Raw genomic sequence first — 15,544 nt, forward strand, 5'->3', positions numbered from 1 at the left:
GGACAATTCAGTTCAATCAAAATGATCTCCATTGACTGGAAATAGTACATCACCTCATGCAACAATCATTCCTAAAGAAAATGATGGAAGCCCCACCCCGGCATCAAGATCCACTCTATGCATACAATTAAGTGCCAAAGGAAGAACTTACCAGTCTGCGCTCCAAAGAGCAAAGTCTGATTAATTCATTTACTTTAATATTTTCTCTTTTTCATCCTTCATGTTCCTTGAAGCAACACTTAGCTGTCAAGGAATGGAGATCTGTTTGGTTAGAAATGGTAAGAACTGCTGTAAATCAACTAAAAATTTCACTTTTCATCCAACCAAATACCTAATTGAAAAGTTTTATTTTTATTTCACTTCACTTTTCACCTAATCAATCTGGGAAGATCATACCAAAATATTTTATATAACCTTCTTACCAAACAAATGAATAGTTTTCACATCTGGCTCACTCTGCAACAAAATGTAGAACTATTTGATGGATTTCTGCCAATTGTGGGTCCCAAGCTTTTATGGGACCATGTTTGGCAGAAACCCATAAAAATTTCTCTGGTTTATCGCGGAATTAGTATAGTAGTGGGGAAACAAGAACATGCAATCAGCCTTCAGCCATGTAGGTTTCTTCCCATCCACCAGTCACCACAACCACCTGTATGATAATGTTTATTAACCTAACTCCTTCATAAGGTTTTTACAACCAAATCCAAAACCTATGGGCAACAAGTGGGTACTTAAAACTTAGTCATAAAATCTAAATCTTCGCACCAGAAAAAGTTTTGATACTTATATAGAGGACAATATGAAATGTTAGCAGTTACCATTGAAAATGATTGAACACTTTTTAAGCTTTGACATAAATGAAATGGTTGGGGACAGAGATCTAACTAAACCAAAGATATCAAAAGGATACTTTCTTGTGGGATTTTCATCATCTCTAGAAAGAAACATGGGATTAGGTATCATAACATTATCATCCTTTTGATTGTGACAAATGTATGTATATATGGAAAGAATTGATTGCAATACACTGCTTACTGCTTCATTTCAAGATATCAAAAAAGTTTTCTTCAGTCTTTAAAAAAATAAAAAAATAAAAAAATAATGCATATCCAATGCACGAGGTTCCTTCCACTGCGAAGTCTGATTTTGTTATCTACTAAATAAAGAAGAAAACAAAAAAATTAGAAAATTGGAAAAATATTATCAAATACATGGTTTAAAGTATCTCCGATACCGATACGATACCCTCCGATACGTATCTTAAATTTAATCGATCGATACGATACATGAAAATTTTAAAATCCTTTCGTATCGATATATATCCTATGATACATATCGATATGCACCAATACACTATCGATACGTACTGATATTCTATGAAAAATATAAAATCAAGGTGAAATATACATTTTGGTATGTATCAGTACGTATCGGTGAGTATTTGTATGTATCGATTGATACATATCGATGAGTATCAGTACATATCAGTGAATATCGGTATGTATCGGTTAGTACATATCGGTGAGTATCGGTATGTACCGATACAGTGCGCTACGGTCATATAATGGCTAAGATGGGTATTTTTTCAAAAAACACGATTTTTTGAGGTGTTTTTGTTCCCAAGTTGCTGCCAATCATATTTCTCTCAAACTAAAGTGGAAATCAAGGTTTTGAATAAGGATTTTACATTTATAGGACAACTACAAACCTTGAATTCTTAGTGCGATACCCTCAATTTAGTCTTTATGCATAGTACATGTTATCAATAGCTTTTTTTAATAAATTTTTAATGCAAAAGTGTTTAAAAATGTGTTTTATATCCATTTATGTATGTTTCTTTAGCATATCTCCGGTACGATACGATACCCTCCGATGCGTATCTTAATTTTGGTCGACCAATACGGCAATCGATATCGATACTTTAATCCTTGATCAAATATCATATATATATATATATATTTTTTAATTTATGTTATAATAGAAAGCTGATAAGAATTTTCAACGTTTTCCAATCCTTAAATTCAAAAAGAAAAAATTGGTTGGATACATGCAAGAGCACTGCATAATTTTTGAAATTCAAAGATTGAAAGTTGGATCAATCAAAATTCTTATCTTTGCTGTCTTTCGTACACAATAAGGAAAACAGGAAAAGGGCTGCTGGAGACATTAATTGTTGATAATTATTTAGAGATATGGTCGTTGGGAAATGAGGGACTGGATTGGTTTTAGGAATTAATTAAAGTGAGTCAAAGGTTGTGGACTCCCACCCTTTTTACGTTTGTTGCCTTTTTGTACATGATGGTCTTTTGCTCTCTCTCTCTCTCTCTCTCTCTCTCTCTCTCTCTCTCTCTCTCTCTCTCTCTCTCTCTCTCTCATTATTTTTATTTAGTAAATTACCATGGATGATTCATTAAAAAAAAAAAAAAGGTGTGTAACAGTTGACATTCTAAGTTTGGGGAAAACTTGCAACTGTTTCATTTCTGACTTTAGAGGGAAGGGAAACTCTTAGGGCCCGTTTGATAACGTTTTAAGAAACGTGTTTCTGCCGTTTTTGTGTCAAGAAACGAAAAAAACAAAATAAAAAGTGTTTGATAAACTCGTTCCGTTTCTCCTATTTTCATAAATAGAAATCAAAATTTATGGTGATTTCTGTTCCTAGAAACGGACATGACGAAACAAGTATGACTTGTTTTGCTGTTTCCAGAAACAAGTGGAGGAAGGGATTTTGGATTGTGCCAGATAAAAAAGCTATACTACCGTGAACGATTTAGACCTTCCTTCGCTACTCTGTCCTTCTACTCTTCTCCCGTGTAAGCGCCACCTTCCATTGCAACAACCCCACAAGCCTACCACAGGTATCATAAGCTCTTCTTGCACTCTCCCACTCTCTCTTGAGCCCTGCTCGCAACTTCACTGCCCTTCACAATCCCAAACCTGTATTCACAATCCCGAAACCCTAAATTCTCAATCTGATCATTGCTTACCTCAGATTGGTAGTTCTGAGGTTGAGGTTGAAGAGGGGGTGGAACAGCAGCAACAACGTCAATCGACGAGCTCTCTCCATTTCAAAACAAACACAAAAGAAAGGGGGAAAAACTTCAAGAAGAAGAAGAAATGAGAAAGAGATCTTGGGAACCCACAACTGAAACAAACAGATCAAAATCCAAAAAGAAAAAAGACCAATTCAAGCTCGATGGTGACACAGATGAAGAAGATTGGAAAATGTAACCAAGGACTGGTTTTCAAACCCTAGCTCCCTGTGCCCCCTCTGTCTCCGTCTCCGATCGACATTCCCAATTTATTTGCACGACGACCGGTGAGTCTTCATCTAATCGTGTTGAGCCCACCTGCCTCATTCCACTTCTTCTTCTCTATTCTCAATCGATTGCAGCGACATTTTCTCTAAGGGTATTAAAACCCTTGCCCATTCTTCTTCTCCATCTTGTCCCGTCCCTAGGCGATTACAGAGGAGGCTAGCCCCTTGTGTGATTGAGAGAGAGAAAGCTGGAGCATTGAGAATCATGGTTTCTAGTAAAGGAAAAACATATTAGATTTGAAGGGTTAGAAGCTGAAAACAGGAGAAACAAAGATAGAGAAATGGTTTCAGAAATAGGGTTTATCCAACAACTAAAATTTCGTTTCTATTCCCAGAAACGGAAATTTATGTTTCTACCGTTTCTTGACATAGAAACGGAAGAAATGTTATCAAATGGGCCCTTAATGTGTTCTTACTCTTTCTTTTGTAACCATCATTCAATTGAAAACTGCGTAAGAGATGGCAACAAACAACGAAGGGCCTGTTTGATTTTGTTTCCAGAAACATGTTTTTCCATTTTTCTGTGATCATAAATGGAAAAATACCCCCAAAACCGTTTCATTTCAATTGTTTTTTGAAACAGAAATAGAAATTTATGTCTATTTCTGTGTCTAAAAATAGGAATGGAGAAACAAGTCAAATTTGTTTTCCTGTTTCTAGAAACAAGTGGGAGGGACAAGAATTGTGAAAAAACCCGATACTTCACTCAACCTACCCCAACCCCAACCCATTGTTGAAACTTTTTGCTATCCAGATGTAGTGATTCCAACCTAATTGTGCGAAGCTCACAGTTTCAGATTGCCTTCATCCTTCTGAAGCTCATCTCCACGAAGCATACCTACAACTCCAATGGCATGCAACAACAATTTCCTAGTGTAGTTGGTGAGTTATGGTGTGCATAACACCCATGCTCACCAGGAGGTCTCAAGTTCGAACCTCCTAGCTATTACCTACTTCCCTCCCCTACCTATCAAAAAAAAAATTAATTAAACTCCAACGTCATGCCTTCACTCTTGTCTTGAATCTGACTGCATTGTTGAAAACGTTTCAGGAAACAGAAAAATCAAACACTTTTTTGCAATTCCAAAAATCATTTCTTAGCATAGAAATGGAAAAATTATTTCTGTTGTTTCTAGAAACAGAAGTAGAAACAAAATCAAATGGCCCCTATGTCACATCCCATTCCATACATAACTGAACTGGTGACCGAGTTAATACCTGTAAACCCAAAACTTGTCAGGATCATCTGATATAGTAACCATAGCACAACATACACACACACATTAAGTCAAGAAAATCTTGTAATTCAGCGGAAGTCTTACATATACATACTTATAAATACCCCAATACTCTTGATACCCAAATTGTAATACATAATACGTATACATGTGGGCACGTAGGCGTAATATATACACAAAAATTATAATTTAAATATCCAGAACACAAAAGGGGTATCATTTCAAGAATAACCAAAAAGACTCCCTGTATGGTATCAGTGTTGCTGTCCCGCAACACAACTCTCACACGGACACTTGGCCCAGTGCCCAAGATCTTCAGGGACTCACCAGTCCTCGACTAAAAACTCCATGGTGGGTCTCGGCTCTAGCTCTTCGGATGGATAACTTGCAAGATCAACTAAAAATGGTGTGCATGTGGGATAAGCTCACTAGCCTAGTAAGTGAAAAGAAAGACCACACAAGTATGCGCACTATAAATGAACATATATGCGTGCAGTTCATTTTATTATCTTAGTCCACGTAGGCAACAATTCTAAGTCATAGGTCATATATTGCTCGCAACCACAGTGCACATATGCTCGAGAAGCCGTGAGCCCCATCCTGTGATATGCCCATAGGGTTACCAGAGAAGGCCAGCCATAGGTATCGAAAAATTAAATTTCTATTCCTCAGCAATATTAAAGTAAATTTCTGTTTCTCTGCGAAATTAAAGTAAATTGTTGTTTCTCAGCGACAGTAAAGTAAAATGGGCTTTGCCCTGCATTAAATTAAAAGCAGCATGATTGACCCTCTTGTTATATCACAAAAGTTACCGACAGTCCTAATGATCAGCTGGGCGTACTTCTAACCGCCATCGTTAGTACACAACCTCGGGGTTCCCCTCAGTGATATACCCAATACCTAAACCCTTGTTGGGAAGGGTCGTAGCATAGGGATATGTCATTCCTAACCATATGCTCCTATGTGAGATAGTATGACTGTATAGTGCCACCACATCCCATTCCACGGGCCATCAATGCATTTGTGTCCAAGCCGACTACGACATCTAGTCTAGCAAAACATCATATTCAATAATTTAAGGTCATCCATCTCATGTCACATCATAAGTAAATTTATTAATGCTCACATCAATGCATGCAATGACACTCGTGGATGACTAGTCTGCACAATAATAATATGATGACATGGCTAGTCTACAACTAGAATAACATGATGCAACGTCCTCTTCCCATTTACCTAATTGTGTACAAAGATCACCCTTGGTACGAGGAAGATCCGACATGCAATGACGCAAGTTCCTAAAACAACCTATCATAAAAGAACTAGATTTAGTATGTTTCACATTAGCGTCACAGCCAATGATGTATGATGATCCCATTGTGTTTAGAATCACAGGAGAAGGATGCCCGACAAATTTGGGTCCATTTGGGACCCGAGAAGTCAGATAGGTGGGTTGACCGATGGGCAAGGCACCCACCAGTCCTTGTTCACCTGTCGATCCAGGGACACTTCCTGGACCGACGGGCCAGGTCACCCATCGATCTTGCTCACCTGTCGAGCCAGTAACTCTGCTTGGACTGGCGGGTGCTGGATTGGTGGTTCCGACCACTTCCAGGCACCCACCAATCAGAATTGGGATTTTTTATGTTCTCTTTTATTCTTCTTCCCACCTTAGGAAAACCACCATGGGTCGATTCGACCACATTCTCCATAAATATAAGGCTCCAAATCATGATTTCAACCTAGATCTAAGGTCTATCTAAAGTCTTAAGCATGGATCTTACCTCTTTGCTTAAGAACACTTCAAAAACCTTAAATCTTCTCTTTAACTTAAGAGATCAACAAATGCTTCACAAATCTTGCAAGTCTTCCTCTAAATCCTTTATAAACAACATATAGAACTTTATTAAACCTTAGATTCACATTCTCAAGAGATCATAACAAGATCCAAAGGATTGCTACCCAAATCGAAGGGTTTCACTTAGGGTTTAAGGAATATGGACTTTACTCACCTCAAATCGTAGATCTCGAGATGAGGGTCACTAATTTGGTGTCGAATTCAAGAGATTTGACCCCGGCGACGTACGACGATCACCTCCTTCCCATTTTCTTCTTCAATCCTCCTTTCTCTTTCTTCTTTTTCTCTCTCTTCTTTACTTTTCTCACCCACTATGTAAAACAATTAAATGAGATGAAAGAAAGGTAATAAATGTTATTTATAGTGGGGTCAAAATATCTAATGATTAGAGTGGTAGGTCACACTGGTGGGTCTGACCCATCCATGACCACCCACCAGTCAGCCAAAACTTAGTCAAAACATTGGAACTTTTAGTGGGGCTTGGCCCCAACATATATTTTACTCTCGATAATCGATCAACAAGCGTACTTGGTATAAAATATGGCTACATACCTTCATTATGCATACATGGCCTCGTGATATATATAAGTGCATGGATTGTCATGGATTTACTAGGCACTAACTCCAACTCATTTAGCCAACCTAAGTTCAGAGTCACCCTTGCCACCATGTTCCATAAGGTACTCGAATCGGCTCGCTCGGGTTCAGGTCCTACAAGACCAAATCGAAACAACGGAGAAATTATACCTGGTTTAGAAAATAGGGTATCACATTTACCATCCCCCCTTTTTGAAAATTTCATCCTCAAAATTGTAGTACCTTTTTGTCTGAAAAGACGAGGATACTTGGCTTGAATGTCATCTTCTTCTTCCCAAGATGCTTCCTCAAGCGAATGATTGGCCCATCAAACTTTCACAAAGGCTATGGAGCGATTGCAAAGAGTCTTTATCTTTCGGTCTAAGATTTCAGTGGGCTACTCTTTATAGGTCATATCAGCTTCTAAATATTCAGGTTCCACGGCAGTGCATGTGATGGATCATGGATGTACCGCTTCAGTATAAACACGTGGAACACATTGTGAACATTGCTGAGAGAAGGTGGAAGAGCCAACATATAAGTTATGAAGCCAACTCGAGCCAAGATCTCAAATGGGCTAGTATACCTCTGACTTAACTCGCCCTTCATGTGGAATCTATGCAACCCTTTGGTAGGAGAGATTTTGAGGAATACCTTTTCCCCCCCTTAGAACTCAATATCCTTCCTGCGGTTGTCCGCATAGCTCTTTTGGCATGATTGAGTTGCCTTAATTCTTTCCTAAATGATGTCGACCTTGTCATAGGTCATCTGTATCATGTTTAGTCCAAGCATCCATCGCTCACCTACTTCATCCCAATGTAGGGGTGTTCTGCATTTTCTGCCATATAATGCCTCATATAGAGCCATCCCAATGGTAGTTTGATAGCTGCTATTATAAAAAAATTTTATAAGAGGTATGTATTCTTCCCAACTGCCATACATCTCCATTGCACAGGCCCTGAGCATATCTTCCAGTATTTGTATAGTTCGCTCAGACTGTCCATCGGTTTGTGGATAGAAAGCGGTACTTAGATTCACTTGTGTCTCCAAGGCTTGCTGGAGACTCTTCTAGAATCTTTATGTGAATCTCGAGTCTCTATTTGACACAATGCTTACTGGTACTGCATGTAAATGGACTATGTTATCCATATAAAGTTGGGGCTAACTTATCTATGGAGTAATTTGTCTTGATCGGAATAAAATGAGCAGTCTTGGTAAGCTAGTCAACTACCACCCAAATTGCATCCATTCCCTTAGGTGTGTGGGGTAGCCCTGTCATAAAGTCCATGGTGATCCTATCCCATTTCCACTCCGGTACAGGGAGCGGTTGAAGAGTGCCATACGGTCGGTGTCTTTCTGCCTTGGCCTTCTGATACATGAGACATTTTGCTACATACAAGGCAATAGTGGTCTTCATTACGGGCCACCAATAGCTTTGCCTAAGGTCTTTGTACATCTTCATGCTTCCAGGATAAAGTGAGTATTCAGAATTGTGTGCCTCCTTCACAATCTTGTCTTGTATCTCCATGTCATCGGGCACACACAACCGGTCCCAAAATAGTAATGCCTCATCATTGGCTATTATGAAATCAGGGTCATTTATTGTCTGCTCTTGAGTTTGCAGCATGATCCTCTACAGCTCAGGATCCAATGATTGTTTCGCTATCACCTCTTGTCTGATGGATGGATGTACTTATAAGGCTGAAAAGGATATAGTCAACTGTTTAACATCATCTGGTTGATGCTCAAGCTCCAATGTTGCTCCTTCATATAGAAGAATTTCATCCATCAGCATCGCCTCTTATATCAGCTATGGACTGACAACTAAGTACGAAAGTGAAACTGCCTGAGCCTTCAACTTAGAGCGTCAGCCACCACATTAGCCTTGCCTGGGTGATACTGAATATCATAATTATAATCCTTCATAAGCTCAAGCCATCTTCTCTGCTTCATATTCATATCTCTTTGGGTGAAGAAGTACTTAAGGCTTTTGTGATCACTATATATTTCACATTTTTCCCATATAGATATGACACCAGATCTTCAAGGCAAAGATGACTGCTCTAAATCATAAGTGGGGTAATTCTTCTCATACTCCTTGAGTTACCTAGCTGCATATGCCACCACCTTGCCGTGTTGCATGAGAACGCAACCCAACCCTATCTTGGATGCATCGGTATAGACTGTCATCCCACCTGTACCATTTAGAATGGTCAATATAGGAGCTGCCACTAACCTTTTCTTCAATTCTTGAAATCCATTTTCACATTCTTCTGACCACTCAAACTTTACACTTATTGGTCAACTTGGTCATTGGTGCCAAAATTCAAGAAAAGTTTTCAATAAAGCGCCGACAGTAGCCTGCCAAGCCCAAGAACCTTCTAATCTATGTTACATTCTTGGGTGCTTCCCACTCTACTACAAATTTTACTTTGACTGGGTCCACCTCGATCCATTCTCATACACCACGTGTCCTAGGAATCCTACTTGCTTGAGCCAAAACTCACATTTGCTAAATTTGGCATATAATTGTTGTTCTCTTAATTTTTGTAACACCATCCTCAGGTGTTTTGCATGCCCTTCTTCCAACTTCAAATAAATCAAGATGTCATCAATGAAAACAATGACCTACTTATCAAGGACATCATGAAATACCTGATTCATTAAATCCATAAAAGCAGTCGGTGCATTGGTTAGCCCAAAAGACAACACTAAGAATTCATAATGACCATATTGGGTTCTGAAAGACGTTTTTGGTATATCACTGCTCTTAATCTTGAGCTGGTAGTAACCCGATCTAAAATCAATCTTTGAAAACACTTTAGCACCTTGTAGTTTGGTCAAATTGATCGTCGATGCACAGCAACGGATACCTGTTCTTAATGGTCAACTTGTTCAATTCCTGGTAATCGATGAACATATGCAAACTACCATCCTTTTCCTTGACAAATAAGACTGGTGCACCCCAAGGTGAGACACTTGGGCGTATAAACCCCTTTTTCAACAAATCTTACAATTGTGTTTGTAGCTCTTTTAATTTGGCTGGTGCCATTCTATACGGAGCTTTAGACACTGGGGTAGCTCCAGGAATTAAGTCAATGGCAAACTCCAGCTCTCTGTTAGGCGGAAACTAAGTTAGATCATCTGAAAAAATATCAAGGAATTCTTTGAATTCTTTAAACACCTCTAATTCTCCTAGCGGAGTAACCTCCGCATCCACATCCAGTACTAATGCAAGGTAGCCCTGACATCCATCTTCTAATAATTTCATCACCTACAAGGCATATATAATAGTCTTTCTAGGTCGTCTTGACCTTTCAGCTTGATATATAAGCTCTTCTACTTTATCATCTAACACTTTAACTTGTTTCTCAAGACACATCACATTTTCTCGATGAGCTGACAACCAATCCATGCCCAAAATGACATCAAAATTTTGCATGTTGAATTTGATAAGTTGGGCATCTAGTTTCTTTCTATTAATTTCAACTGAACACGGCCCCCACACACTTCTTTCAACTGTTCCACCATGCCGGTAGGCGTGCTAACAATTAGCTTGCATTCTAAGGTCTTAAATGGCACATCAAGCTTCTTAGCAAATCTCTTAGACAAAAAGGAATACGAAGCTCCAGAATCGAATAAGATGTATGCAAGTATACCTAATATAGATAAGACGCCTAGTATTGCATTGCATATAAGTATAACAAGTTACTCAAATTTGTAATCATAAGATCTTTTAATTAAAATGTACCTACTACTACTTCAGTACTAGCTTCAGCCTCTTCAGCTGTTAGGGCATACATACTTTCCTGAGGTTGGTTTCCTTGAGTCAATGCAAGTCTATGCATAGGGGGATGAATAGGAGATGCCGCTGCTGGGTACCGGTAATCCTTGGCGAAGTGTCCGTAGGAATGACAATTATAGCATTGGCTTGGAAATGTTTGAACCGGAGCAAGAGCTCTCTGTATTGATCCTGGTGCAACCAAAGGACGAGGGGGTCTCGGAGTCGTAGGCACCACACTAGTGTTCATGCGGAATGATGTAGTGCCCGGCCCACTAGTAGGTCGGGAAGAATAACTTGAAGGCCTGTAGGGTTGTTTATAGGTTGAACCATAGGAGTATGATCCACGAAAGCTCTTACTCGGGCCACCCGAATCAGCATATGGGTTTTCCTTCTTCCACACTCCCAGTATAAGGGATGGCTCTCCCTTCTGCATGTCTTCCATTATCTTGACATTTTGCACAATTTGTGCATATTCAGTTAAGTCCAATACCTCCAGCACTATATTAATGGATGTCTTTAGCCCCTTCAAAAATTTCTATGTTTTTTTCTCAGCCGTCCTCATATGGCGAGGAGAAAAATAAAATAAGCTTTCAAATTGTTGCTGATACTCCAAAACAGTTTTGCTTCCTTGAGTTAGTGCCATAAACTCCGCTCCTTGTGGTCTCTGAAGCTTTTGGGATAGTAATTTGACAAGAAAAATTCTTTCAATTGTTTCCAAGTAGGCTTAGGGTGAATTGCCATCAATATAGGCTTGGAAGCTTTCCACCAAGAATTAGCTTCATTTCTAAGTTGCAACCCTGCATAGATAAGCTTTTGTGCCTCTGTGCACTCTACTATATCAAACACTTTCTCCAACTCTTGGATCCACCGATCCCGGTTCCAACTAGTCATTACCCACCTTGGTGAAGATGGGTGGCATGTACTTCTTAAAAGATTCCACCACCTTTGCCATAGTAATGGCTGGTGGATGATAAGGTGGATAGTACGGATAGGGTGGAGGCATCATAAATGGTAGAGTGCCATATGGTGGAACCGGAGGGGTACCTCCTAGTTGATCTTAACGTGTAACCTTAGGCGGAGTTCCTCCATGTTGTACTCCAACTCTTGACCCCACTGGAGGGTCCTGAGGAGTAACTCCTCTAGGAGGTTGACCCTATAGAGTAGGGGTCAAGTATTGTTGCATAGCAGCCATAAAGGTTTGTTGCTACTGAAACAATTGCTACGGGAAAGCCCCCAACGACTGTTATATAAGGGTTGCCACATCATCAGGAGTGATGACATGTGGTCGTTCGCAGGTGGGTTACCCAGAACTTCCTTCGGATCATGATCCATTTGAGGTGGTGGATGTGAGGTTTTCCCCACGGGCCGAGGACCACGGGAAATGGGTGGCGGACCATGAGAGGTACCATGGGCACGACCACTTGATCTGGTGTGTACCATGGTGTTCTATGCCTGGATTATTCCAAAACATAAGCATTGATTGAGTGCCACAACATTTGTATATATATTCACAATCAATGCATTTCATATCACAGGCTACATCAATGCACCACACCACATATCCAAACATGCCCACATTAATTATCAATGCATAGTTTGGTCTCGCAACAATGGTTAACTATGCCGCAAAACACCCCTATTGGTATTTAATTGGAGCCTAGAAGGCACAAAATACTAAAAATCTCCAACCCAGGCCAATTTGGGGCCTTGGTACTCAAATCGGTAGGCAAGACCGGCGAGCAAGGCTAGGCAGGGGCCCATCGGTCTCGTCCGAGACTGATTTAAAAGGGGTTTTTAAAACCCTTTTTTTTCCACTTTCTCTCCTTCTTTCCAAACTCGACTAGGGCGATTTGAGGGCCTTATCTAACGCTTCAACTCATGATTCTCACTCGGAAAATCGGCATTCCAACCCTTCTTCATCATCTCAAGTACTCAAGTAGGTTCCTTCTCTCTATTTTCTCTTTGAAATCATGTTTTTCAGTGTTCTCTCCCTTTAGAAACTTGGAATCTCACCATATACTTCATTTCTTCCATAAAATATTTGTTTTCTTGACAATGTGGCTCATTTATGCTTTCCTTGGTTTGTTGGCCTTGATTGACTGATTTATAAATAGAAATCTCACATCCTTAACCTAATTTCTCTGTTTTAGGGTTCCCCTTCTCATTTCTCTTTCTTTGTCTCAAATTGATGATTCAAATGTTATTCTTCACTCTCATTGCACACACCCATTAGTGGAGTAGTCATTTCCATTTGTGTGCTTGGTTTTTTTTTTTTTTCCTTCCTTTGATACACATTTACACCCTTTATGGTTAAAAATATTTGGAATTTGGGGTTTTTCTTTATCTCTTCATTTTTCTCTTATGAATAACAATGCCACTATGTCCATGGCTTGAGAAATAGTTTGAATAATTTCATTTTAGGGATAGAAAGTTCCCTTCATGATTATCTCACTTTAGGGATAGAAATTTCCCTCCATCTTCAATCAAATGTTTAGGATTTTCCATCCCTTTTCTTTGATTCAATAGTAACCATTTATCATCATCAAGCGCCTTGTTTCCCATTCAATTGCATTTGGGTATTATGTAGATTTTCACACTCATCCATGTCTTTATCACAAATTTTCATTTCCTTCCAAGTTCATTCCGTTAATTTCTTTGCATTTTGGTATCTATCCATGCATTAAGAGGTTCTCTCATTCATGTAATTGTTCATAGGGTTCATCTCACCCCCCTTTTTAAAATGCTTCTATCACATTCTTTTCATATCTTTATTTACTTGTACTTACCCATTTCCTTTGGTATTTTCAGAATGTCTTCTAGAGAGGGTAAGGAGACTGCCTCCTCCTCCAAGAAGAGGAAGACCACTACCTCCCGAGGGAGGAATGCTACCCCTTGTTCTTCTTCATCATGGGCCTGTCCCATAAGGAACCCCTCTTTTGATCCTACCGACTACGATGAGAGTTTATGCCATAGTACTGAGGCAGTCGTTGCCTGGTCCACCTTCTCTACAGGGCCTGTTACGATGGAAAAGACGGTAGTGACCGAGACTTTGTAGATTATCAGATGTTGGAGAGATTCACAGCCTTGGGTTGGGAACCTATGCTCTACCCCGACAATCCATGCTACGAGAACCTTGTCCGACACTTCTATTGTAATTTGGAGGCTTCCTTTAGGGATGGGCAGTACTCTCTCACTAGTCTCGTGAAGGGAGTAGATACTGTTCTGACAGTGGATTTATGGGCAGCCATCTTGGGTATATAAGCTGAAGGCACCTATTTTTATAACCCTCCAAGGTTCAAGGCAGTGGGCCAGGGTTTGAGCGTGAAGATGCATGAGGTCATCTTTGAGACCATATGTGGACATAAGGAATGTCCATAGTCTGAGACTGCCTATAATGCAGTCGCCCAAGCTTTCGTATGCCTGGCCCAGTTCAATCTGCTTCCCAGAGCAGGTCATAGGAACTAGGTAAGCTTTATGACAGCTTACGTTGCATACTGCCTCCCGGTGGCCCTAGAAGGGGGTGCTTCCCGCCTTTGCCTCCCCTATGTTATGATGAAGACGATGGAATACCACACTGCTCACCCCAATGACTCTGGCTTTCCTTATGACAGGTTGCTTATCAAGTTGTTTGAGTATTTCTAGGTGGATTTGTCAGATAAGTAAGGAAAATACCCAAGGGCTAAGTTTACTGAGGAAAATCTGAAGAGGATGGGGTTGCCAGTGCCAATGGGGGCACCAGAGGAGGCTGATGAGCATGGGTCGATGGATATAGAGGAAGAGTATGTGAGCGAGGAGGATGAGGATTATTTCTCTCATCCAGATAAGGAGGAGATTGACGAGGAGGATATCCTCAAGGAGGAGCCCTTAGAGTCTAGGGCAGTTGATCCACATTTTAGAGCTCCACCACCTACAGGTGGGGCTTTTGGTTTTTCAGAAGTTGATGGACAACATTGGTGCCCTGAAGGAAGGGCAAGATAGGATTTCTGAGTAGGTAGAGGAGAGTGTCGCCCAGGAGTTGACGATACAACATAGACTGGGAAGAATCGAGGCTAAGTTTCAGACCCTCACAGAGGACTTGGATAAATTTTTCAAGGGCATCACTGCTAACTTCCGCCGCGTGAAAAGGGAGCTAGTCTTGATAACCGATCGACTAGACTTTTTTGACTCCCAATTACATTGCAAGCCCGGCCTAAACGAGGAAGTTCGTCCACTATGCCCAAGGACGACCAATGAAGCGGCAGATCCTCCTCTACCTTTCTTCTTTACTATCCTTCATTATGGTGATTTTGATAACTTGTGGTTGTATATTCTTGATGCATTTTTATGGTTTAGTACTTGATGGTATTTTGTGGACGTTTATGTCTTTTGGTTTAGTTTATTTATTTAATTATCCTGTTGTGGTTTGACGGTGACAGTGTGTGTCATCCCATTTTATAATTATCTCTATGTATGTTGTTTATCAGGTGGTCTATAAAAATTTTTGGAATTTTAATATAGTGCCGTTATGCTGCCAAATTTTTTATTAAATTTTAAGTTAATAGTTTATGGAATAGACCCATTGATCCTTTGTTAATCTATCTATGTTCTACTCCCATACATGCCATGGAATGCAAGTATTTAGACTTTTTTATCTTATTACAGATTTTATTCCTTTAAATATTTTATGTTTACCCAATCCCAGGGTCCTATTATAAGACTCTATGAGATCTAACTTATATGCTATGTGTCGGTAGAGCATCGCACTCTGATACTACCGATTGTCACACCCC

Source organism: Macadamia integrifolia, unplaced genomic scaffold (genome assembly GCF_013358625.1).
Source record: "Macadamia integrifolia cultivar HAES 741 unplaced genomic scaffold, SCU_Mint_v3 scaffold342, whole genome shotgun sequence".
NCBI classification, from domain to species: domain Eukaryota; kingdom Viridiplantae; phylum Streptophyta; class Magnoliopsida; order Proteales; family Proteaceae; genus Macadamia; species Macadamia integrifolia.